We start from the raw sequence: 26,399 nt of genomic DNA on the forward strand, positions 1-26,399 counted from the left end.
CAGTGGGGCTGGGTCGTGGGAGGGAAGAGAGTGGACGGGCGAGGAAAGGGGAGGGCGCCTCCCCCGCCCCCGGGACCGCGCAGGGGCCGCCGCCACCTTTCCTCGCCCTTCGGAACGCCGAAGCACGCCTCCTCCTCCGCCTCTTCTGGGGACGATTAAGGTACATAGTACACAAGCGTTTTCGGGGCGCCCTCAAGTGGCTTCGGGGCACTTTCAGAACGGTGTGTAGACTCCCCCCTAGATGAAAATAATAGTATGGCCAGGGCTGGCGCTACCATTAGGCCAACTAGGCAGCCACCGAGGGCGCAGACCTCAGAGGGGCGCAGTACTGACCTTTAAGGGTCACAGTTTTATACAAATTAGCTGTTTTAAGAAAAAAATATAATAAAAGGAAAATATAATAGTTCAGAAACTCTTCTTGAACAGCTGAATCGAAGCTGGCAATTTTGGGTGTGTGTGTGTGCAAGTAGCTCGCCTTGCCTAGGGCACAAAATAGTCTGGCACCAGCCCTGAGTATGACAAAGTACACATGGTGCAGGAACACATTTTCTCATCCCTTCCCTGATAAAAGCAGGCCTGCTCAGTTTTCCTTTTGGCAGAGAAAGGCGTGTTAGGGTTGCCCATTAGATTAAATGTCCTGTTGATGCAAGCGATGGGACCATTGTTGTCATGTAAACAATTGGAATTGGTGCACTGGAAGGTAATCAAAAGGTTCTCCCCAATAGTACTGAATAAACACTAATGTGGATGTGATGCCGTATATAAAGATGAGAATACATGTACTGATGTATGTGGTGGATGTGATGGAACCGCTTGGCTTGACTCAGCGGCTCGACCAGTCCAGACGCACGCCCCTTCACTGCCGCTTTTTAACCCTTTTTAACCGTTCTCAAGGAAACAACACCACACCGGAGATAGGGACCAAAACACTTTTATTCTTCACACAAACACACTTCCTTAAGGGTCCAAACATTAAGGTAAACACATAAGAGGTTTGGAGGAAAAACACAGACAAAGGAATGACACACTTCGGACAGCAGGGACTAATACCTCACCCTCACCCTTTTACACACTCAGACCAATTGGATTCGCACTCACTCCCCACTAACCACCCACTGGCCGTAACTCCAGCAAGGTCCCTTGCCCAATTGTACTCAAACCTAACCTAAAACAAAACAAACACTTAACACTGCGACTCAACCTCTTGTTGCTCACTTCGACTCGGCTTCACGCCACTCAAACTAACTCTTTCCCTCAGCAGCCACAGGAAAGAGGCCGGACCCATGGGTGCCCAAGCTTTTATCTCGTTTCTGGGACCCCCTTGTCACCAGACCCACCCAGACCAATTGAAACCCCTTAGCAACCCACACCTCTCCTGAAGGGAGGGGGGAATGCTCCCAGACATTGCACAGCTGCAGCTTGTTACTCTCCCCCAGTACCATCCCAGGGAGGCGTTAGCAAATGCCAGGCACTTCTCGCACAGCGCAGCCTTGGCATTTTACTTGCTACTCCCTTTTCGGACACAAAGAAACCCCTCTCCCTGTCCCCGGGATGAAGCAAAGATGTTCTCGTAAAGGTACCATGGGCCCAGCCCATGACAGTGGACAACTCAATGAAAATGTCAGCCCAGTGTGTGGCTGCTGTAAAGAAGGCAAACTCCACGTTAGACATTATTAGAAAAGGAACTGAGAATAAAACTGCCAACATCATACTGCCTTTATACAAATCTACAGTGCAACCACACTGTGTGCAGTTCTAAAAAAAAGATATTACAGAACTGGAAAAAGTGCAAAAAGGGGCAACTAATCTGATCAAGGGGCTACTAGTCCTGGTGACTATGTGCTACCTCCAGTATTCGAGGCAGTAGGCCTGTGTGCACCAGTTGCTGGGGAACATGGATAGGAGGGTGCTGTTGCACCATGTCCTACCTTGTTGGTCCCTGGCCGATGGCTGGTTGGCCATTGTGTGAACAGAGTGCTGGACTAGATGGACCCTTGGTCTGATCCAGCCTCAAGGCACTTCTTATGTTCCTATGCCTTTAGCTAATGTGAATAAAGGAAATGGATCGGTTTAAGCTGCAAAAGGTTCATGCAGGACCTTAAAAAGTTCTAATGGTTACAACCCATTTAAAGAAGATGGCATCACAATTATTGTGATGAAAGTCATCTGGATGAGTATTCAAAGTACGTTTAAGTGTACCTATCGGGGTGCTCACCACCCACTAGATTTTGTTCAGGCCCCAATTCAGGGATTCAGAAAACTGCCCAATTTACCTTGGACCAATTCCAGGAATGCCCGATTCAACTCATGAACTGAACCTGAATCTCAATTCAGAAATCCAAAGCTTCATGCTTTTCATTGACTATCACCTGAAATCATGCAGTGACTATAACTGCATTTTTTGCTGTTTGACAGAATTAGTTGTCATTGCAGGCATTGCATTGCCCATTGTCAGGGGATGGAAACGGCCAAATATCAGACATAAAGGTATGGGGCAGGGGTGTTGTGCTTGTTGTCTTTAAATATTTATATATGTATACATTGCCAATAAGTTGTAATTGTTTTAGCAGCACTGGATGAAATTTGAAAGCACAGTTGCCACTTTCAAAAGGGACAAAGTCTAACAGGTTTCAGATGAATAAGTACAAGAGTCTTTGTGCAAGAGCAGCATTTACAGTTTGGGCAAGGTGGGGTTACCACAGGTGGAGAATGCATCGCCCTCCAGATGTTGGTGAACTGGAACTCCCAGCATAGCCACTAGTGAGAGATGATGTGAGTTGCAGACCTACAACATCTGGAGGGCACACGTTCTGCCAGCCCTGCTCTAAACTATGATCAATAGAATGACATAAGAGACTCAACGTAGGCGAGGGCAATGAGATACATAACAAGCAAAAGACATTCCTAACTTTATATGTGGTGATTAAACTAGAGGTGATCTGGAAGATCTCTTTTTCTCTTGTTGCCACAGGCCTCCTGGCAGCCACCCTTTCTCCCAGAATGCCCTGGAACAACATTACATCATGACATTCCAAGGCATTGAGGTGAGGGGCAGCAGCCATTGCCACGAGACGTTCTGACACCATCACCTGTGGTAGTAACAAAAGTGGGTTTTTTTCTTCCTTTCTTTCTTTTAAAGAAAATTAAGTTAACACTCCCTAAACTTTTGTCACTTTCGCAGTCGCCTGCCATGCTCAAAATCACCAATACATCCCGCCGCCCAATTCACCTATGAATGGGGCAACAGATGTAGGAGGATTTTTTTTTCCACCCAAAAAAGAGATCCTGAGGCCGTACTGGAATAAACTTCTGCACACTTTGTGCAATGGCAAAAAAGGTGAATTCATTCTGAGGAATAATGAGCAGATATTGGAAATACAAGAAATCTAGAAATTGGAAATCTAGAATCAATGGTTGTGAACTGCAAGGTCTGCCTGGTGCCAACATTGTCATCATTTCGGTATCAGATTAAGACTTCCCTTTTTTCCCAGGAGTTTGACAGGATATGATGGATTTCTTTCTTTATTCATTTTTGGGGTTACGTGGTATTTTATTTAACTCTTTTTAGCTATTTTCAATTGTTTAAAATTCTTGTAGGTTTTAATTTTGGTAAGATGACTTCATATTTTTTTTAAGAGAAAGGCATCTTATTTATTTATTTATTTTAAAAAATAAGGTATTGATAATATCCCCAAATAAAATGTCTGACTACATCAGACAGACTAGACAGAAAACATTTTCAAAGAAAGCACTGGGCTGCAAGACAGATCCTCCTGAAATCCTGCAGTTTTTACCCACCAACCTGAACACATGGCTCAATGTGGGTTATTTAAGCCACAGTGAGCCACAGCATACGCCAGGTGCAATTTGAATATGCCACCCCCGATTAGGATTGTTGTGTCATGCAAACCCAGCCATTGGGGGTTATGTGAAGATTAAACAACCTTCATTGTAAACTACTTGTTGTAGGCTTGTTGTAATCTACAAGCAGTTGAGGATTATGCAAGGGTTGTTTAACCTTCACATAGCCCTTTATGGCTGGGTTTGGACTACACAGCAACTCCCCCCCCCCAATCGGGTATTGCAAATTCAAAATGGCAGCTGGCACACACCATGGCTCATTGGGGGTTAAATACCCCACAATGGGCTGTCCTGTTGTGCAAACCGGTCCATTGTGACAGTAAATAGCACACCTGCATGTTTTGCTTTGTTTTTAAAACTCAGAGGTAGTCAGTTAGCCCTACCATTAGACAGGGTGAAGCAGCCAGCCTCAGGTGATAGATCTGTAGTACCATTAAAGGGCAGCAAATTGTCAGTTTCTTTAGTTTATGTATTCATTTCACCACGCATGGGAGAGCCATTTGGATTTTCTGCCCCAGGCCCCCAAATGCCTTGGCTTGTACCGCCTCTATTGTAATTAAAATGTATTCCCCTCTCTGGGCAGCCTTAAGCTACATGACAATACAAAGCAGCCTCTTATTGCTACAATAAATAGATTCTGACCAAAACAATGGATATATTATGTATCCTTCTCCTTAAATACACTGAGACAAGATAATAAATGGTCCCTTTGGCCAGTAATTGTCCTCTCTCCTAAAGAACTCCCAGCAAGTACTATGTCACTTTCAAGAGAATGAGACTAAAGCTGCATTCTCGCTCCCATCAGACACAAGACGATTCTGCAGTGTTGTTGTCGTTTTCCTCAGGATCTGGCTGAGAGGCTAATGCAACTTTGCCCGTTTTCTCTTTGCAAGCACTCTTGGAAGTAAATCATTGGCTACTGACGATCTAACCTTGCTGAGAAAGAGAAGGAAAGAAGCCCACTCTCCTGAGGTTTTTCTTTAAACACAAAATGGTGTGAAAATGCACAGGTTTGCCCACAAGGACTCTCTCCCTCTCACAAAAGCTAGCTTTGCTTTAACAAAACACAAAGTCCCATTGGCAAGAAATGTCTCACTCTCTTTCCATCTTCGCTGTGCTCTTCTAATAACGATTAGAAGTACAGTACATGTAGGTGACCTTCCGCCTCACACCCACACCGACTTTTAAGTGTATTTCATGCTAATTCACATTGCTTCAAGTAGATATTTTCAAACACCGATTTTCAATCTCACCCTCTCCGAAGAAGCTCAGACATTGCTGCTGGAAAATAATTATTCTTGCCAGAGCACCTCACGTTGCTCCCGGGCGTTCCTCTCTCTCTGTCTCTCTCTAATTTGACAGAGGCCTCAGGCTATAGAATGGCTGCCCCATAATAAATCCACTGCTCTCAGTACATTTCCAAAGGTCTCTATTTGTCCATATCACCAGAAGTGCACTAAATACTATGAATAACCCCACTTTGAAATGTTGGCCAGGATCCAAAGAGCTGCTGAAACTCACACAAGGCACTTACATGAACCCAATGGGATTACACACACACACCCCTTCCCCACTTTGAACAGATGATCCCCATGCCCATACACAAAAACCCCTCATCTTAAAAGAGAGAGAGAGAGAGAGAGAGAGAGAGGAAAAGCAGATCTCCATCTAACATGGGGCCTGTTGAAAACAAGTGCTGCAAAGCTTCCCCTGGGCTTACAGAACTAGTTTCACAGCTCTTTGGATCCTGGCCATGGTTTTGGAAATAACACACAGACATAAATGAGAACCTATGGATCTCCAAGGATTCGAAGATTAGAAACAACAGCCACCCCGGGAGCTGAAAAGAAGTGCAGTCATGCGCCTCACAATCGTACAGCAGCCCATGAAGTACGACTTGCCCTGTGGTTGCTTCCCAATGTGGGATTGATGTGACTACTACCAAGGCTCTGATTTGAGGGACAAGTTCCAGAGAGGAAAGAAGAAGGTAGATCTGAGCATTATCTCTTGTTATCTGAAGCCCCTCCCAACTCTGAGAAAGCCAGGACTTCGCCTTGAGAGAGCGTATGCCATCATATCGTCAACTAGAGGTGCTTCTAGATGAGGCTCTTATGGTGCATTCTTGGACAGCTCCTTTAGAGTTCTGACTGGTTCTGACTGAACCCCAGAGTGGATTCACTGCCCCACTGACAATGGAGCCCCCAGCCCACACTGCTTCTCTTCTCCTGAAGAAATGTCTTAGAACTGTGCATAGGTGGATCAAAAGGGTGGCACATGGCAAGGCAATTAGTTTCCATTGCCCGTATGAAGTAAATTGACTACATCCAGAAAGTGCAGCAGAGAGAAGACACAGAGGTTTTTAAAATATTCTCAAGCTTTGGTTACTTTGGTCCCAAGATCATATTTTATGCTGTGGGGGATTAATTGGACCACCCTGTTCCTAATTCCGTTTCATATAAATATGAATGACCTTATCATTCATATTTATATGAAAATATATCCTTAACACACAACTGTCTGTGCATTTGGATTAGAATGTTGGACTAGATAGACCTTGGTCTGATCCAGCATGGCTGTTCTTATATTCTTATGGATTCACGTTCTATGATTTTCTAATGTATTAAGGTGAGATATTAGAGAAAGAGTTTTCCTATAACAACACTGAATACAGCAAGATCACTGATTTTTCCACAGTCAACTTTGGCAGTTCCACTGAGTCAGTCTTCCAAAACCCACCCTTCTCAAATGTGGGTCTCTCCAGATGTTTTGGAATACAACTCCCATCATCCCTGACTATTGGCCATGCTGACTAGGGCTTATGGGAGTTGTAATCCAAAACATCTAGGGCTTTTCTACATGGAGCATTTATCATATGCTTGTCATTCCCTACTCACAATTGTTTACAGGTTCTTTATATGATGATGTAACTCTCTGGTTTCACTCCTGTGTTTAACCTGTACTTTGAGCGAGGGTTTTTTTAAGAGCTCAGAAAATGTGACTTTTAATTGTCAAAGCAAAAGAAAGCGTGATTTCCTCTTGTGCATTTGTGTTATTCTGCTATACCACAGTGCCACCTAGAGATTATGTAGCAGAAAAGCAGGAAAGAAACAGTGTTAGTGTCATGCTCAGATCAAACCAAAAGTAGATACAGCAGATTAACAGCCTCGTGTAGAAAAGCTCCTAGAGAAGCCCTGCCTGCATTGGGAAACATGGCTTTGAAGGGTGACAGCTATGGCTGTAGTCATCAACAAAGTGCTGTAACTCTGTGGTAGAGCACCTGCTTTACAGGTCCCAGGTTCAATCCCTGGCATCTCCAGGTACAGCTGAGAGTGCCCCTTCTCTGAATAGCAGCTGCCTGATAATGGACCCGTTCAGACAACACTTCAGGCTCCGTGGTTAGCAAAACTGTGGTTCTCTTGGCTTAGTACTAACCACAAGCTGTGCTATCACACACAACACTTTAAGCCATGGTTAGAGCTGCAAACCCTGCTGCAGACGGTCCGACTGTGGTTTGTGAATGAGCAGGGTTTAGGAAAACACATCACACAAGACACTTAAACCTTGCTGCTTAACCAAAAGCCTTAACCAGCAGGGTTTAAAGTGTCTTCTGAACAGGCCCAGTGTAGATGCTACTGAGCTCGCAAGACCAATGGGGTGACTTGCGATGAGGCGGTAGTATGCATGGTTCTACACCCTTGGCTCTTTTTTAAGCAAACTCCATTGTCCTGGTAACCCTGTGCCCAGTTTCGTGTTGTCTGCTTCCAACGTAAGTAAAAGAACCCATCTATTTTCTCTATAGACATGGGGGAAAAACTGGAATGATGTTCAGGGAAGGTTGAGCAAAGTTTTGCATTTCCTGGCTTTGAAATGTCCTTTCAAAGGAGCCGTTTTACCTTAACTTTGCATTCATGACACTGAATGTGAGTAGAACTCAAGGGGGCTGAGGAATCCTCTCTCATTTGTCTGTATCAAAAATCTTAATGTTAGATGCAAGCAATCTGACCCTTAAATCTTCACAATGCCTAACAACATGTCTGATGTCGCCTTTGTGTGTTGCAACTTTATCTTCCCTTCATTGTGCAAACAGCGTATGTCTCTTTATCACAGGCCCTATTCTTTCCTTACCAAACTGGCAAATTGGATTTTTTTGGCCAAAAGATCATCCTTTTGCTTTTCAACATTTCTTTTTCTTGAGAAAGAGGGGAAAAAAGGCCCTTGTCTCTTTTGTCGCTTTACACTGTAGACTAAAGATCTTCTTTCTTTCCACAGGAAACCTGAACCACTTAGGAAATGTGTTGCCAATTCAGTCTATCGCTAAAAACATTCCACATACACTTTGTTTGAGATTGGCACCCTTATTCCTTTTTTAAAGCTGAAATTATCTTATGAACTAATGTGCTGTAAAATTCAAGTCACAACGAGAGAAAAAGATTGGCATGGATATTTTCTACTTTTTCTCATCCCACAAAACCCACGTTACTTCCAAGCCACAGTCAAAAGTACAATAAAATCATTGTGCAGAGTAGTCATTGTGTTAAATCAGCATTTTTTGTACCATCGTTAGAGGCCCATAGTCACAAAGGCATGAATATTTTATTCTGTTAAGGATCTATGTGAAAGCCATTTGTGAAACGGAAACCCAGGTAGTCTATTTAATTTCAGCATAGAGTTCAATTAAGATTTATCTGCGATAGCAAAAATAAAAAAGTCGCACTTTTAAAAAGTTAGCCACTAAAGCCCCATGCATTTTGAGCAATAATACCGCTCGTATAGCTACTGCTGTATTCAGAAGAACACACCTGACCAGTCTTACCCAACCTGGTTCCCTCCAGATGTTTTGGATTTCAACTCCCATCAGCATCAGACACCAAGGCCAATGGTTCAGGAATGCTGGGGGTTGTAGTCCAAAGTATCTGGAAGACAGAAGGCTGTGCATTACAGTGGTTGCAACTACTTTTCACATTTTCATGCCCCTAAATGCTCACATTCAAAGGCTTATATTAGTCCAGTGAGGGTGCAACCCTATGGGTTGCAGCCCCGATGATCATAAGCCCCCAAAATCAGAGGCTAACGATCATTCTATTAAGGATGGGAAGAGCAACAGAGGTGATTTTCACACACACCCCATCCTCTCACCCTACAGTTGTCGCTAGGTGAGCTTTCTTGATTGTCTACCTGGGGCGCTTCAGAAAGGGAGGGGAGGAAGTTGGAGAGGCCTCAGGATAACTCGTAACCTGTCCTCTCCTATCTCCTTCCCCCCTGCCTCCCAAAACACTCCCTTTTCCCTTCTCCGAAGTTGCCTCACAGAGCAGCCGACACAGATTTTTCCACACCGGGCATGAGGAGGAGGGGGTTTGGAGGTGTAATTCCCCCCTCTGGAGTCAGAGCCCTGTCTCCAATCTTGGATAAGGGAATCCAAAATACCCTATGGCCCCTCTGCTGCTGTCTAGGGACCATAGGATTACTTCCTAAAGGACTGTGACCATGACTGACCCATTGATTACCCACAAGAGGATACCATTATGGTCATCTTGTCACTGTCCGTCTTGCCCACTTTACTTCTCTGAAAATATACACATGACTAAGGAAGACAAGTGACAACTAGCATAGCCTGATTGTGTCTAGAGTTAGACCAAGACATTTTGTTGACTGCGATGGACAAGACCAAACTGGCAGCTGAATGTTATTTCAAGTAGGGATGGGCAAATATGCCCATTTCAGTTTCTCTCCATTTCTTTCTTTCTTTTAATCTTTAATTCATTCCTTTCCATTTTTATATCACTTTGCAAATTTTAATCTTAAAAACTCCTCTTGAAAAGTTGTGCTTTTTTTCGCTGAACGTTTCTCCTAAAGCCATTTTGGACAAATATACAGAGTTTTGCCAGAAACCATCCCAATACAAAGTATTTTGTACATTATTTTCAGTAAAATATGTATTGTTGTACACACCTTTTAATCAGAGAACTGTTATTGCAAAACTCGGAGAAGTGTGGATACCAAAGATAACTGCATTTTTTGTTTGCCTGTTGTTCAGGAATTGCAAATTATGTTGGTTTGCATTATTTATTTATTTATTAATTTATTGCATTTCTATACCGCCCAATAGCCGAAGCTCCCTGGGCGGTTTACAAATTTAAGACAATTCAAAACAAAACAATAGTATAAAACCATAATATAAAATACAATATAAAAGCACAACCAAGATAAAAACAGCAGCAATGCAAAAATACAAATTTAAAATACAAATTTAAAACAGCAAAGTTAAAATTAATTTATAGACTGTTAAAATACTGGGAGAATAAAAAGGTCTTCACCTGGCGTCTAAAAGAATATAATGTAGGTGCCAAGCTGGCAACAGTCCAGCATTCTCCACTGCACAGGAGAACATCAAGCTAGCTTAGACAGCACAGGGCAGGCCGCACGGCACACACAGGTCTGTCCTCCAACACCTAATGGAAGGGCTGGCCCTGGGATACATCCACAAATTACCAGCTTCTAAAAAGGGCTGACTGGTGCCCCAAAGAAGGGAAGGGAATGCCTGTAAATTATAACTTATCACTAAAGCCAGCTACTCATATTTCTACTTTTTGATTCTATATCTAAAAAGAGCTGTAAGACCAAAGGTTCATATAATCCAGGATCCCACAATGGTCAGCAAAGTCTGCAGCAACTAATATTCAGTGGCACGTTGCCTGAACCTGGAGACTCCATTGAGCAATCATGGCCAGTACTGGTCAGAGATGGACCTATCGTCAATGAAGCCATCTCAAATCATTTGAAAGCCATCTCACAGAGCACTCCATGCTGGGGCTGTCTGGCCCATGGGATTGCTCTCCGGCCATCATCGCATCCTGCATTGCACAAAGTACTTTTGCACGCACTGAAACTCTTGCCAATCAATTCCACTGGGCAGCTTCAAGTTCTAGTATTACCAGAGAAGAAGAAAAAGGATTTGAGGCCTAAACAGACACAGTATCTCATTAGCTCACTTCCCAGCTTGAGGCCACAAGGCCCTTGATTCAAACGATGACATCCCTAATGCCTAATTGTTTGCTCCGGCACATTTATTTCATCTTGCAGACATAGGAGCGCCAATAAATGGGATGATCTCACACAGCACCAGCTACTCTCCACCCACCACCACCCCCGATTTGTTTTCTTCCAGAGCATCTTGACCGAAGACGTTTCCTGTAAGATCCAAACATTTCCATCCTGTGTTTTAAAGATCAGTTAGCCAGGGAAGATGTCTTGCCTTAGGTTTGTTTGCGGGGTATGACCAAGGCAGCTATTATATTCACACAGTCAGTAAGGCATGCTTTTAAATTGTAGGGCCAAGAAAAGGCAGCTTTTTAAATAAAAAATAATGCCGTCAGCCGCACAGGTATCTGCTCAGAAACGTGGGCAGAGGGCGTGGAGGCCAGTGGCTCCGATGTCAATGGGCCAATAAATCTGTTCTGGGGTTCAGTCAGAATGCTAAAGGAACTATCCAAGGTGCACACCGGAGTGGATTCACTGCCCCTTACTTCAGAGCCTCTACTGCTCATAGGCACAAACTTCATTATGACTTTGTATGTATGAGGATTAATGGTTGACACCCAAGAGTCAAGAAACCACTAGTGGGGCCCTTCAAGCAAAGGGCTCCCTTCCATTCTGACTCCCTTTACCCTGGTTTTCCATCCCCCACCCTGTGAGTCGACAGCATTCCATATCTCCTGAGCATGTCCAGTTTTCATGGGGCTCTTTTAGAAGTGTCTCTCTTGTGAACTAAAGAATCAATGCACTGATTGGTTACTGCTGCTAGAACTTGCTGGATAACATTTGTAAGAAGTGAACTATTGCAGTGCTGACTGCTTGAAACGGAATTGCTGTAGAAATCCTACGTTGCCATTCTCGTTGGCTGAAGCCACACGTGGGTTCATCTTTCTTGGTTCAAATCGCTACTAGGATAGGAGCTTTTTGAACTGCACTAGCCTGGATCTTTCTTTACAAGATCTGGGATCTTGCTTTACAATTTCTACGGGATAAAGCTGCAGGAGCCTTTTATTTTGCTGTCACCTGCCGGTTGCAGTATTACAGTGCACCTTGCTGCTTCCACGTGCCAGAACAGTATTTATTGCAACTCTCTCTAATTTTGTATCATGGTGGAGCATGCAAGAGATCCCTAACTCACTGACTGTATCCTTGACCCATCTAGGCCTTGAGAGGTGGTGGGAAGTTTTAAATTTGGGAATAAATCTATAGTTTTGTCTACGTTACTAGCATCTTGCTTGTTAATTTGAATAAATATTGCATTTTTGAATGCATACAGGATGAGGAGCAATAGCAGTTGTTGACAACACTGGTGAGAAGGTAGACTCACTGAGGGTTAGGACATATTGAGGGGGACCTTGCCCATGGGCCCTCTGAAACCTGGAGCCGGCACTGCAACAGTGCGTTGGGCCAGAGCCAAAAATCGATGGTGCCACCCTTCCTTTCCCTTTGACCCTGTTCAGAGGACACACTAAGCCATGGTGCTTAAGCTTTTTGAGCTAAACATTATGGCTTAGCATGTCGTGGAAACCATGACTTAACATATTGTGTGAACCATTCCAAACTCTGGTGGGCTACATAACCACAGCTTAAACATGCTCATTAATCATTTGTTGCAACCAGGGTTAGCAACCTAACCATGGCTTAGTATGTTGTCTGAACAGGCCTGTTCCTTCCGTTTTCTCTCTCTCAAGGACATAAAAAAAATCTACGATTCCCAGCATTCCCCAGCCAGCTATGCTGGAGAATACTGGGGTTGTATCTTTAAAAAAAACCTAACTCTGTGCTAGACACCAGATATTAAAGATAGGACTTAGAATTTCTGTAAACCGCCCAGAGAGCCCTGGCTATGAGGGCAGTATATAAGTGTAATAAATAAATGTAAATAAATAAATAGGACTTGTCCAGAATTTTTGGAACTTCATTTTTAAAGGCCTGGCTTTTCACTGTATTCTGTTTTTCAAAACAAACACACACACACACACACACACACACACACACACACAGAGAGAGAGAGAGAGAGAGAGAGAGAGAGAGAGAGAGAGAGAGAGAGAGAGAGAGAGAGGTGGCTGCATTCAGACATGAGAGTCAACAGTGGGGTAATCAACTCAACAGTTGCTTATCTAGGGGGTACTTTTCACACAACATAATAATCAACTGTGGTGTGGATTAAGATCAGTTGAGTTGACTATTAGTCCATGCTGAGTTGCCTCACTTGGCCCCCACCCTCTCTCCCTCCTCAGTCCTCCCACTAGTATCCCATCAGCCATTACTGCTGAAAATCTATCCTGCCAGCTGGACTAGAGCAGCAGCTGCCACTTTGACTACTCTGGCCTTGCGACTCTGAGCCTGACAAAATAACCAACGGTGGCCGCGGAAAAAACCAACAGTGCCCTCCACATAACATGATAACCACTGGTGGATCAAATAGCCAATTCTGGTCACACCTAAAAAAGGGTATTATAGAGTTGGGAAAAGTGCAGAGGAGGGCAATTAAAATGATTAAGGGGCTGGAGTATCTCCCCTATGAGGGAAGGTTGCATCAACTGGGATTGTTTAGCTTGGAAAAAAGGAGGCTAAGAGGAGACATGATAGAGGTGTACAAAATTATGCATGGTATGGAGAATGTGGATAGGGAGACATTTTTCTCCCTCTCTCAAAATACTAGAACCCGGGGTCATCCCATGAAGCTGATGGGTGGGAGATCCAGGACAAGTAAAAGGAAGGACTTCTTCACACAGCACATTTTTAAATTATACAACTCACTACCACAAGATGTAGTGATGGCCACCAATTTGGATGGCTTTAAAAGGGGGTTAGATAAATTCCTGGAGGAGAAGGCTATCAACGGCAACTAGCCCTGATGGCTGTGTGCTATCTCCAGTATTCGAGGCAGTAAGCCTGTGTGCACCAGTTGCTGGGGGACATGGGTGGGAGAGTGCTGTTGCACTATGTCCTGCTTGTTGGTCCCTGGCCAATGGATGGTTGGTTACTGTGTGAACAGAGTGCTGGACTAGATGGACCCTTGGTCTGATCCAGCATGGCACTTCTTACGTTCTTAACAATATCATGTTAGCTAAGACACGAGTTCTGTCTCTGAGGTCCCTTTTGAATTATATGTGAGAAGAAAAGCACATCAGTGGATGGTTCAAGATTTAGATATTTTATTCATAAATTAATCCAAGCAGCTAAAGGAAGACATGTTCTTCAAAGGCTAACTAGAAGAAAACGGCTCTGTGTTGTATTGTAGACCGACCTGTTATATAACACAATTTATTGTTTGAATGGTTTTCAACCTTTCACCTACTCCACATTAGAGATATTGCTCCATATTTTAAAAGGCTTTTCTTTGGAGATCAGTTTTCATTATGGCATCATAAACGAAGCCTGCCACTTCCCTAAGTGGGCAATTGTTGACAAGAGCCATTTAAACTGTCATACATTCTAATAAATAGCTATTCAGTCCGCAGGCTCTCAGAAAAGAGAAAAAGGAGGGGGAGAGTAAAGAAAAAAGAAAAAGAAAAAGCCTTTTTAAAATATAGAAGCTGAGCTACATTACCGGGAATAGGTTTTGTGAAGCAGCGGGACAGTCTTCTAAATAAGAATCCCAGCCCACAAACACAGCGGCAGTGATGGGAGCAGCAAAATGCTGGCATGCCTGTGCATGGCCAGAAAATGCAGTGATTAATCAGGGTTCCTAAACCAGCAATGGAGTTGCACTGCCACCACCCACATACTGGCTGCTTGCAGGAACTGCAGGCTAAGCACCCAAACTCTCCCAACAGCCTGATTGATGGAAGCTGGCCGATTCCCAATCATATTGAGTGTTTGCCCAAGTTCAAAGCTCCCTGCAAGTAGAAAACTAGCATATCAAGGAGGACCTGCTCTCCCTCATCCCAGACTACCACACACTATATCAGCCTTCCCCAGCCTGCTGCTCTCCAAATGTATTTGGACTACAACTTCCATCATTCCCAGCCAGCACAGCCAATAGCCATGCCTTCTGGAAAGAATGGGAATTGCAGTTCAACCCCTCTGGAGAGCACCAGGTTGAGGAAGGCTGCTTTGTAAATTTTTGAATGACTCTCTCCTCCAGGTAAAAACTCCCTCCATGTCGTCAAAGTTAATCTCCAAAGTGCAGTGTGAAGTGGTACTGTCCAGGGTGCCTTCTCCTCAGCCTCCCCCTTCCTCCCAAATATAATGTTACAGCCCACTGCGCATATATCCAGTTGCATGGCGGAATCTAGCAATACGAATCACCACTGGGTCCCACTGAAATCTCTGGAGATCATTTTAGTCGCATTGGTTTCAGTGAGGTTTAAGCAATTTTAACCATCTCTGGATTGTGCAGCATTTCCCCTGAGGCAGGTTATTCTCTTAACACAGCTAATTCTTGTCTTTTTCCAAGTTACATTAGAAACAGATTGAAAATGGCATTAGATATATTCTCATTTAATTCACCAAAGATACCTCTCATGTATCTAGGATGAGCTGATTGATATTAGGAGCAGAACTCCAGACAGGGCCACCTGAGACTGCAGATGATGGTCATATTTCTTCATTCCCCCATCAATAAAAGCTCCCTGTATGCAGAAAACTAATATATTGGCCAGAAAGATAAAGCAAAATACTGATACGAAGAGAGCTTTTTGCACAGGCAAACATTCAAAAAGGTGGCCGCCTCCTCCCCCTGGAGTGTGTGAAGTGGTTCAGTCCAGATTTTTTATCACTTGAGGCCTACCACCCCACTCTGGGCAAATATAGAATAGCTTTCAGCCATACAGCTGAGGGAAATGCAGCCTTCGCCACTTCGTGCAGAAACCAAGAGAAGCAGAACATAATGTGGGCACAAGAGACGTTCCAAGTCTGCATTGCTCCCTCAAGGACAACTGGAACTCTGCTGACTAGAACTTTCTTTGCTTTGAAGCTTATTCTGCAAAACTGACCTACTCCGGTTCTTTGGGAAACTTTACTTACTGCAAACTTCCACTCACTTTTATTGTTTGCTGCTGCCAAGCAATGCGTCAATTCAAAATAAAACTGTCACACATGTCCTTCAGTTTACAGCTCCCTGACATTCCTAACAGTACTAATAACAAATATCTTTCCATAGTGTTCATTAAGATTTGAATGTAAAGGGGGGGGGGTGTTTTTAAAGTCCAAAAGAAAAATTGAATGATTGAAACTCTTTTACTTATTAGCTTTTATATTTGCTTAACCTCAAGATGCTTGTGAATGAGAAAGACAGCTATGGTTCTCATTTTCAAAACCAACATTAGTTTGCTGCACCATTGGGTGAAATCCAAAGATTTAGTCAGGGTTGTTTCCCTTGCTGCCTGGCTTAGCACATGTACTGAAAATTATGCCTTCCACATCCATGCCAAGTGGAATACATTAGTTGCAAGAATAACAGAGTCAGCATTATATCAAGAGAGACAGCACTGCAGAAAATCAGCTAATGCATTCTTATGCAGGTGGCATGTAGCTTCCAAATTTTAGAACTAATGAATAGCGACAGGCGACTAGAGCAGGGATCCTCCGATTTTGTCTGAGAGATTTTCCCTTTAAAAAATAACAGAAGAACAAGCTGTGTTCCAAATCTTCCTAAAAATCAGGAGGCCTGGGTAACGTTATTAGTCATCACAAGTTCAGATGCGAATCAAAATGAAGGAAAGAAACCCCGTTGAGAACCCTAAAGGCAGCCTGAGGAAACAAAAACCTTACCAAAATAGGTTGCGGCCCCTTTGGCTTTCAGCGTTGCGAATTGGCATGCTTGATTGGGTGGTCACAGAGGGTTATGTTGGCATTCTTCCTTTGACACATTCCAAAATATTGGACTATGCAGAAGGCTCGTTCCTTACGCCTCAGAGTGGTGTGGGCCATGAGGCGACATCAAGCTGCCCTCTTCCCTCTTTTGAATCCGGTCACTGAGGGCAGGGCTCCTGCAGCTTTAACTGTTGTGCTGAAGAGGGAATTTCACCAGGTGCTGCATGCCTACAAATGACCCCTGCTGAAATTCCCTTTTCTTTGCAACTGTTAAAGATACAGAAGGCCTTGTCCTCCTTTTCATATGGTCACCCTAGACTAGGGTGTGTCAGGAGGTTCATGCTGACTGGTGGTAGGTAGGCTATCAGAAATTCCCTCCCTCCTGGTGCCGTAACAGGGAAGGTCTGCGAACACTCTCACAATACAAAGGGGGAAAGCTAGATAGGCACGTAGAAACAGCCTTGACAAAGGCCACAGAAAGGCCAACTACTGCCAGTCCACAGCTCCCGCTTGGATGGCTGCAGGGGAATCTTATCCCAAGGTATAATTCAAATGCTATCCGGGGAAAATTATTCTAGTCAAATGCACATAGAGTGTAAAAAGACACTAAGGAACTAGCCAGGGAATAAGCTGGGGGTTACGAAAGAGATCACTTTGAACTCCTCAGGGCTTTTCACACATATACTTAAAGGGCCTTCAAGCTGCATTTTTCAAAGCGGCATAGCACCATTCCTACCTTTTGGAGTGTTAAACTGCCTTGAAGAAAACCTGACGGAGAGATTTTTAAATGTGCATTCAGGAACTCACTCACACCATCCTTCCTTGTCAGTGGTTTCCATTGTTTTTCTCCAGCTTTCAAAAGGACAGCTGGCACCCAAACCCTAAACAATTTCACGCACATATATGCCTACGATGTTGAAATAACATCAATGCAAGTGATGGAACTCGGTCTCTCCACACCCCATTTCGCTTAACGCATAGCCCAAAGCTTGCTCACTATTATCTGACATGCTTATTGGTCCCAATAAACATTGCTGATTGCATGTGCCGATGTGCCACATGTGCACCCCACTTAAAAGCACTGAGAGGTTCTAGGGGTTCAGTGACCTCTCCTGGTTCCTGCCAGGCTCCCTGCCTCTCCTGGGTTGTTGTTTTTAAATAATTTATTAAAGAAAACCTGGGAGGCTGACATGCTAACAAAGCAAACCACTAATCTCTAGAACTACATTTATTTCAAAGAAAGCTTCTGTGTTCAAGGTGGCATTCTTGGCAAAGTTACTTGTTTCTGAGCCTCATCATTCTATACAGAAAACTGGGGGTTCAAAAGAGTGGCCTTGTGCTTTGGAGTCAAAGGTCCAACTCTGCCTTGTACTTGTTCTTTTAGCCTCACCAGTTTGCTTTCTAGGAAATGGGAGTTTTGTGACTGGCCGCACCCATGAGGGCAGCCATTTTGTGAGAGCACCCACGACACTCTCTCAAAATTCCAAATCTAATAGAATCTAAGGAGCATTCAGAATAGCCCAAATGCATTCTGAATACTCTCCAAGGAAATGGGAAGATACAGCCACCACCACCACCAGATCGGTCTTCCTGGTGAAGGACTCAGTCCCTGACTAAGCCATGTTGGGAGAAAAAAGCAGGAAGAACTACAATTTTTCCCCCTTAAGTGAATGCTCAGCTCTCAGGAGCTCAGCCAGAACTCAGTGCCACTGCAAGTATGGCAGGGCCTATCTGGGAGGAAGACTCAACCTGCTCTCCTTGAAGGAGCAACTCGAGTTATTGGAGCAGGTCTTGATCAAGGGGAGGAATCTACTGAAGTCTTCTGAGATGCCCTCTAGAGCCAAGGGAGGTCATGTTATTTAGAGCTTTGATTCCCATATTTTCTCCAGATCAGTCCTCACCACACGCTCAGCTATGAACTTGGTGGCTCGCCTAAGACTACCTAATGTCTCAGCCAATATCTTCTGAAGAGGCTGCTAACAATAAAATCCAGATAAACCAATTCTTAATTAAAAACACAAAACCAGATAAATTATAAACACAATGAAATAAATCAACAGCACATAACTTTTATTTTTTGCTTTGAATATCAAATCAAATGGAGGATGTAGAATTTACAAGTTCACTGTCAGCATTTTCCTCAGTTTAGATCTCATGTCAACCATGAACTCCTTTGGGGTCCTTAGGTAACCCCCCATTTCTCAAGGTTTTTCTTGGTCTGTTTCTCATCTCTTACCCAAATGATTTTAATATACTTTGACTACATCAGAATTCTGCAAGGCTTTGAAGAGGCTGGTAAATAAATACTATAAAGGTTCTACAACCAACCTTGGAGTCACTTTTAGAATAATGCTGCAGGCCTGTTTTCTTTTACTGTAAACAGTTCACCTTCTGTAGGGGAAAGGAAAACAGAAAAAAGAATTCAGACCTTAGAGGCTGAAATAAAATGAAAACAACACTTGCTGGCAAAAGCAATAAGATCTGAAAGAAATGTAAATGTGTATATATGAATGCCATCAAAATGAATTGGATGTTTAAATAATTGTATGACGTCCAATTTAGGATTAGGAGGTGAAATAATATGTCCTTTAAAATGCACACAAGTTCTATTTTTAATCCTAGTCACTCAGAAAACAATAGGAAAATTAATGTTTAGTTGACTGTACTCTGGTATACCTATCATAAATCTTACTCCCCAACCCTGCTTCCCCTTTACCGTAGTCATCCTGCAAATGAACATGTTCTTACGTTTATGTGCGCAATTCAATTACAAAGAAATAGAAAATGGTGCCTGAAATCAATAGCCTATTACAGTAGTGCTACAGCAGGTCATTTCAGCTCTATTTAGCCTATTGAAATATAAGCCTATACTGTGTGCTTGGAAGTGCCACAGCACCCGTGCAAAATTCCAGTTGATGTGGACGATAGGCTTTCGAATACCCAATGCTGTGGAATGCTGACTTCCTAGGCCCTTTGGTAAGAACTGGAAGTGCTCAACTCACTGCAGAATCATCAAGGCTAGCCAAACTATAGCTCTAACTGAGTTTCCAATGAATGGGAGTTCATGTCTTTTTGAAATAATCTACACCACATGGGAAATCTTTTCTTGGTCAGGTGACCATACTATCACATCTAAAGTGGTTAGGACAAGGGTGGGGAACCTTAAGCCCATGGGTCTAACCTGGCCCACAGAGGATCGGGCACCTTCTGCATACTCCATCCCCTTCCCAAGCCCGACCTCCTGGTCTGGAGGCAAACAGGGGCTTGGGGAGGAGGCAGGGAGAGAAATCCCCTAGTTATCTCTGATCTGCAACTGGAGATAACAAAGGGATTCCCGTACTAGGATCATGGTTTAATTTGTTTTTAACTGTGTATATTTATTGTTTTATACTATATGTTTTTATCTGTACGCCACCCTGAGATCTTAGTGATATAGGGTGGGATATAAATATTTTAAATAAATAAATACTTGCCGTCCCCCCTCCCCCAATGGAGTACAAGTGGCATGCATGGAAATCTCTTCATTATTCACAATCACAAATCAGGGATTCTCTTGAGGCGCTGCACACTTGACCGTCACTTGCAGGAGGTCCTGCAAATGCAGCCTCACATGGGGAACAAGAAGCAACAGCAAGGCCAGGGAAGAAGGAGCCCAACTTATCGGGTACTTGCAAGATCCTATCCTGCAAGCCCTTGCTAAGTCCCTTCCCTTTGTGTGCCCCAACTGGGACGTGAACAGAACGTGAAGGGATGTGACAGGTGTTTGCAAGACCAGCTCCTGCCAAGTGGCAGCTAAAACCCTCTACGCAGGGGGTTTGTGCCTCTCTGCATTGAGAAAGGAACAACGGGGTGGGGGATGACATCATGGGGAGGGGCTTCAAGGCAGTGTCCTCCCCCCTTGACATAAGAACATAAGAAGAGCCATGCTGGATTAGACCAAGGGTCCATCTAGTCCAGCAGTCCGTTCACACAGCGGCCACCACCTGCTGACCAGGAATCCACAAGCAGGTTACGGGCGCAACAGCACTCTTCCAACCATGTTCCCCAGCAACTGGTGTATATAGGCTTACTGCCTGATACTGGAGGAAGCACATAGCCATCAGGACTAGTAGCCATTGATGGCCTCCTCCTCCAGGAATTTATCCAAATTGCTGGCCATCACTACATCATCCATAATGACAGTTTGGTCCAAGGGTGCAATCCAGCCACCAGACCAAAATATGTTTCTCAGCCCTGGGTCAGGGGAAGCACATAAAGATGTGTGCAAACACCAGAGACTATTCCTGGTCCGTGCCATTTTTACATTTGATCACCCATAAGCCTGTTCCAAACCATGCTTATTCACTCTTCTCTAAGCATGAACTTGTGAAAGCATTTTCCTCAATAAATAAATAATTTCAATACATTTTTGGAGCAGAAAAATACATTGCATCATTCGTAGAAATACAAACTCTGATGGATAGCTACATTCCAAGCTATACATTAAGCCTAGAGGTACTGATCAGATCAGTTCATACTGAAATTCTGAAAGACTGAATTCCTCAAGCAGCATACGTGCATAACATCACAAAATAGTGGCAGATGGGGCAGAGGGTGGCACAATAAGCTGGTACTTACTGTTCTCATTTTATACGGTTATCTAATCCTTCTTTGGAAATTGCTAAATGCTTTGCCGCAGTGATTTCCTTGCAGCAGAGTGTTCCATAGTTCAGATTTCTTCAACTTAAGTACAGGCATTGGCTCTGCAGGTATCAAGACTCAACCTTACCATTTCAGGCAGAATTTGCTGATCCAGAGTTTGCTAAGCCAGTGGTGGGCAACATGCATGCCTCATCCATTTTGCAGTCCCCAGCCCCTATTATTTAATTATTATTATTATTATTACTATTATTAATAATAATAATTAGCATTAATAATAATGTAAATATACCACCCCATAGCTGAACCTCTCTGGGCGGTTTACAAAAGATTGTTACTTTAAAAACAAGTACAGTTATAGATAAACAGCAGCACCAATTTCGAAGATGCTACTGTGTAATTTTCAAAGCTTCAGTTCACTTACATAGCGAAACAGCTTTAGTGAGGCACAAGATGGCAGTCATCTATAGTATGACCCATAAACCGAGGCACAAGTTTCAGAAATAACATTTCAATCATACCTCTGCACAGAATGATCTGAAGCAAGTACAATTTACTTAAATGTTTACACTAATTGCACAAAACCATCCTTACTGGGTAACCTGTGTGTATGTTGAGATGGGTAATAATCCATAAAACAATATCCACAGGTCCAAGACAGTGAGGGTGGAGAGAATAGGAGTTGTGAAGGAAAAGAACGAAGTCATAGGAGTCAAAAAAAATGCACAAAATTGTCCATACCAGCCTTTCAATTAAACAAATGATACAAAAATGTTAGCTTAGTGCACAAAGAACTCCCATACTGCCTTCAAAATTCATGCTGGGAACAGGAATATGAAAATTCAGAGCCAGGTACAGAACTTTATGACGCCCAAGATAGTCAATGGTCTATTCAGATAACAGACCCAATAGGAAACAGGCTTCCTACTTTACCCCGGGCCAAAGTATGTGGGGGAGGGGAGAAGGGCACACTCCACCGGGACCCAGACGGGTCCAACTCAGCCCAGGCTTCAACCTAGGAAAACTGTAGCAGCATAAATTGTAGATCGTGCTCGAGGTTACTTATGGAAGCTTATTTCCCTGTAACTATGTACATATTATCCAGATCTTGTGGGATTTGCTGGAATCAACTAGAAGGAGCATTAAGAGCAAATAAGCAATATTCTGAAGTGAATTACAGGTCCTTCTTTAGAACAGTGTTTATGCAGTCAGAGATTTGTGCTTCCCTGTGTGATATCTCTCAAGAACTCTTAGTCTCAAGAACTCTTAGTCCCACACTTCTTTGTTTATAGGCAGTAGAGGGACAGCTAGTGGGAGGGACAACGTAATCTATGCCTGTTATTGTAATAGATATGCTTATATTGTTAAGTGTAACCCAAGTAAGATTGAGTTAATAGTAGGCTAGAGAGTGAATGAATGGTGGAAGGAGCTTGTGTGCGTGAGGATTCTAGGATTACATAAGAGATCTGTCGGTTAGTCAGTTGGATAGGGCTTGGGGATTGAAGAAGCAACATCTGGCTAGTGGGGTTTGTGTATTGGATTTTAGAAGGGAGAGAAGGAAGAGAATTTAGGACCAAGCATTGATTAATATTAATGTATCTCCATATTTTAAATAAATCTTTCTTTGTTCTTTAAAAAATACAAACTCCATGTGACTTATTTTGCTATTATTATTAAATGTATTTCCTTGGTACTTCTCCTGTAGTTGGTTGAGGGAAGCAATAAGGCATATTGGGTCTCTGGAACCCAGAGAGAGAAAAAGGGATGAAGACGAGTGTCAGTGAGGACAACAGATCCAAGTGAAAGCAGACGTTCCCGAGGGGTTTGATTAGGTAGAAACTGAAGAGTGGGACCTGGGCAGGTACACCACCACCATAATAATCAGGGGGTGTTTGGGGTCACGATAGGAAAGCCAGAATATAGATCATGGTATTCTTTCAGAAATGTAGAAAATGGAATTTGAAAATTAAAATTGTAGCTTTTCTTTCATGACTCATGAGATTTTATGTTTGGAATTGGAACGCAATATGTAAGAGGGGCTTGGGTTTCAATTTTTTTCTGGTATGATTCCTTGCACTATGAAGGGAAGTGCAAAGAGGCTGTGTTCATGGGCAGAAGGCCCGTTTATTGCTCAGCTCAGTAACCAGAAAACAATGTATGTCCATCATGACAGAGCATTAATGTTGTTAAAGCATTGGGTCTATGTGAAAATGCTTGACATAACGTTCATAACAATGATTGTTCAGAAGTATCATTAGGATTTAATATAGCAAAAGTATCCTGGCCACATTGTACGAGTTCATTGGAAACAGACTAACTCTGTACTCCAGGATATGCACTGGCTTTCCAGCATAATTTAAGTTACTGGTTTTGCTCTGCAATTCCTAACAATACTTGGTCCTTCAGAGACACACCACTGTAATGCAGCGCAAGAGGTGACCCTAAGCCAATAACAATCTCTCACCTAGCACAACTCAGTTTTAATAAAATGAGGCAAATTGTTGTGGATGCCACTCTCAAATTACTAGCAGGAAAGGCAGGACACAAAAGTGAGCCTCTAGTACAAGCTTTAAAATGAAATCCACTATGACAAAATTAATGTGCCTTACGGATGTGCAGAATACAAGTATTTATGATGATAATGCATTGGAAAATGCAATCATAATTTAACAATTGAGAAGTGAAGGACATTGCACAAGTGAGGAGCCAGTACCACAATTATTATAATATAGTGCAATGAGTTACAGCCCAATTTTATGCCTGTTTACTTAACAGTAAGCCCCATTCAGTTCAACAGGACTATCCATTGTACATGAGATTGCAACCTCAGTAAAATATGCATCTAAGCAAGCCTTTAAAGTAGCAAATACATTTGTAGTTTCTTTCATAGACAATCTATGCAAAAGTTATCAGAAACATTACATTTCTGAGTAAAAATGCACTTGTTGCAAGAGATAACTCAGCTATTGCATTTCCCCCCATAAAAATCATGCTGATGCCAATTTTCAAGTGGGAAAATCTAGATGAAGTCTTTTAAAAGCCTTGGTATCTTGTTATAAGAAAAAATAACAACTGCTATATTTTAACTTGGTTTATTATTTCCAGTGCTTCAGTATTTTTGCCACCATATTGTTAAGCTTCACTTCAACCATACTAGGATTTACATGTATCTTAACAAAAAGCTATCTTAGACCTGTATGTTACATGTACCCTTCATGGAGAAGCAGAGCAGAAGATTTAGTAAGTGTCATTTTTATTATGACTCTGTAGATGCATCTCCTTTATTCTGAAGTGAAAGGAATATTTAACAATGTGGTAACACATGGCAAAAACTGTCAGTAAAAGGGTGGGGGAGTTACAGCTGCAAAAAAAAATGGTTCATTAACTATGCAGAGTATGTTACTATAACATTTTATGAAAGCTTTAAATATTGACGATTTTCCTCAGGTACTTAAATCAATTCAATGCCTTTCAGCTTCCACATGGGAAATTTTTTTAGTCTACATAGATAAAATGCAACATCAATTTTCACTATATTCTCAAGAACTAGAGATGTCAAGCAGCAATTCCAGAGACAGGAGATATGACTCCTTCATTCCCATGTCATACAGTGCCAAATACTTCTTAATCATTTGGTATCTTAATTCCACAGGATACCCATATTAGTGAGTTGCAGCAAATATAAACAGGAAAACCAAGCAGAATATAAAATAATAAAAGAGTCTCGTTTCACCTCAAAGAATATTAAATTTATTTTGGCATAAGCTTTCATGGGCCGGAATCCTCCTCAGTCACATTACCAGAGTGCTTGTGTATATATATCCTGAGCATAAAGAAAATGATAACTTATTTTTTACAAAGCAAGGTCAAAAGGCCAAGCAATGCAACTAACAGCAGTCCATGTGTCATATTACTATGAAAAGCACAAATGAACAAGATCCAGTCAGTACTAGTCACTACTACTGCATACAGACCACCACTCTATCTACTGAGCTGCAGTTTTACTAGGTCAAATTTCTTAACGAATTCCATCTCAGCAGCTTCAAACTGGAATCTCAGTTCAAAACTTTTTTTGTTAAAGTATGACTGCGATATTTACTACAAATTTGCTAAGAAATAGAACTGCTCACCCACTGGTTTCAGTGTTATTATTTTTTAATGTGATCTATGTCCACTTTCCTGCAGAGACTGATCTGTTCAGCCTAGTACCCACTGAAGATGGTCCAAGAACAGAATAGTTCAAGTTCAAAATTCAGTATGATTTTTGTAATTCTATATTGCAGTGGTTCCCAATTGGGGGTCCGCATAACCCACCCAGGGGGTCCATGGCACCATTCACATATTCACCATTCATTTTTGGAATCCACTGACGACAAATTCCGACCAGAAGTAAAATATAACATCACTGAGCACCTGTGTGATTTAGCGACTAGCTTCAGAAATTACTTCCCTGCACCTAATCCTGAAAACTCATGGAGAAGGAATCCTTTTGGTTGTGATGTACAACTAACAACTAACAATCTGCGGAAGAGCAAGATGCACTTGTTGACGTGACTTGTTATGGTTCATTGAAATCACTTTTCAAAGAATATAGACTAGACCAATTCTGGGTGAAAGTTTTTCCTGATTATAAGAAGTGAGGTGGAAAAGCTTTGAAACATCTACTTCCCCCTTTTGTTCCACATATCTTTGTGAACAAACATTTTCAACATTTTGTTATATGAAGAACAAGCATAGATGTTCAGCTCGATGTTGATCAAGATTTGGGATTAAAAGTAGGAAATACTGAACTAGATGTGAAAGGGATTGTTCGGGACAAAAAGAGGCATGATTTCTCCCATCACATTTAGGTTTAGTAGCTGCAAGAACTAGACATTAGTAAAATTAAATTAGTCTTTATATTCCTAACTAAATCATTGTGATTTTTGCATGGTAATATCACAAATTTTATGGTCTTTTAGTATACCTAAAATCCTTTGCTTATTGGGGCTACCCCTAATTTTCTTCAAAAAAAATTGCTTCACATAGAGATAACAAAAAAATTCAGAAGTAGGGGGTCCATGGCTTGGCATTTGAAAAACAAGGTGTCCGCAGTACTTAGCTAA

General features: G+C 42.5%; 1 protein-coding gene across 1 annotated transcript in view; it reads right to left on the reverse strand.

Moving 5' to 3' along the window:
- The window catches only part of NUP35 (nucleoporin 35), a 408,778-nt gene that overhangs the window by 366,985 nt on the left and 15,394 nt on the right, over positions 1-26,399 (reverse strand). The window lies entirely within an intron of this gene.

The sequence above is a fragment of the Elgaria multicarinata genome, chromosome 2 (genome assembly GCF_023053635.1).
Source record: "Elgaria multicarinata webbii isolate HBS135686 ecotype San Diego chromosome 2, rElgMul1.1.pri, whole genome shotgun sequence".
In the NCBI taxonomy this organism is placed as follows: Eukaryota; Metazoa; Chordata; class Lepidosauria; order Squamata; family Anguidae; genus Elgaria; species Elgaria multicarinata.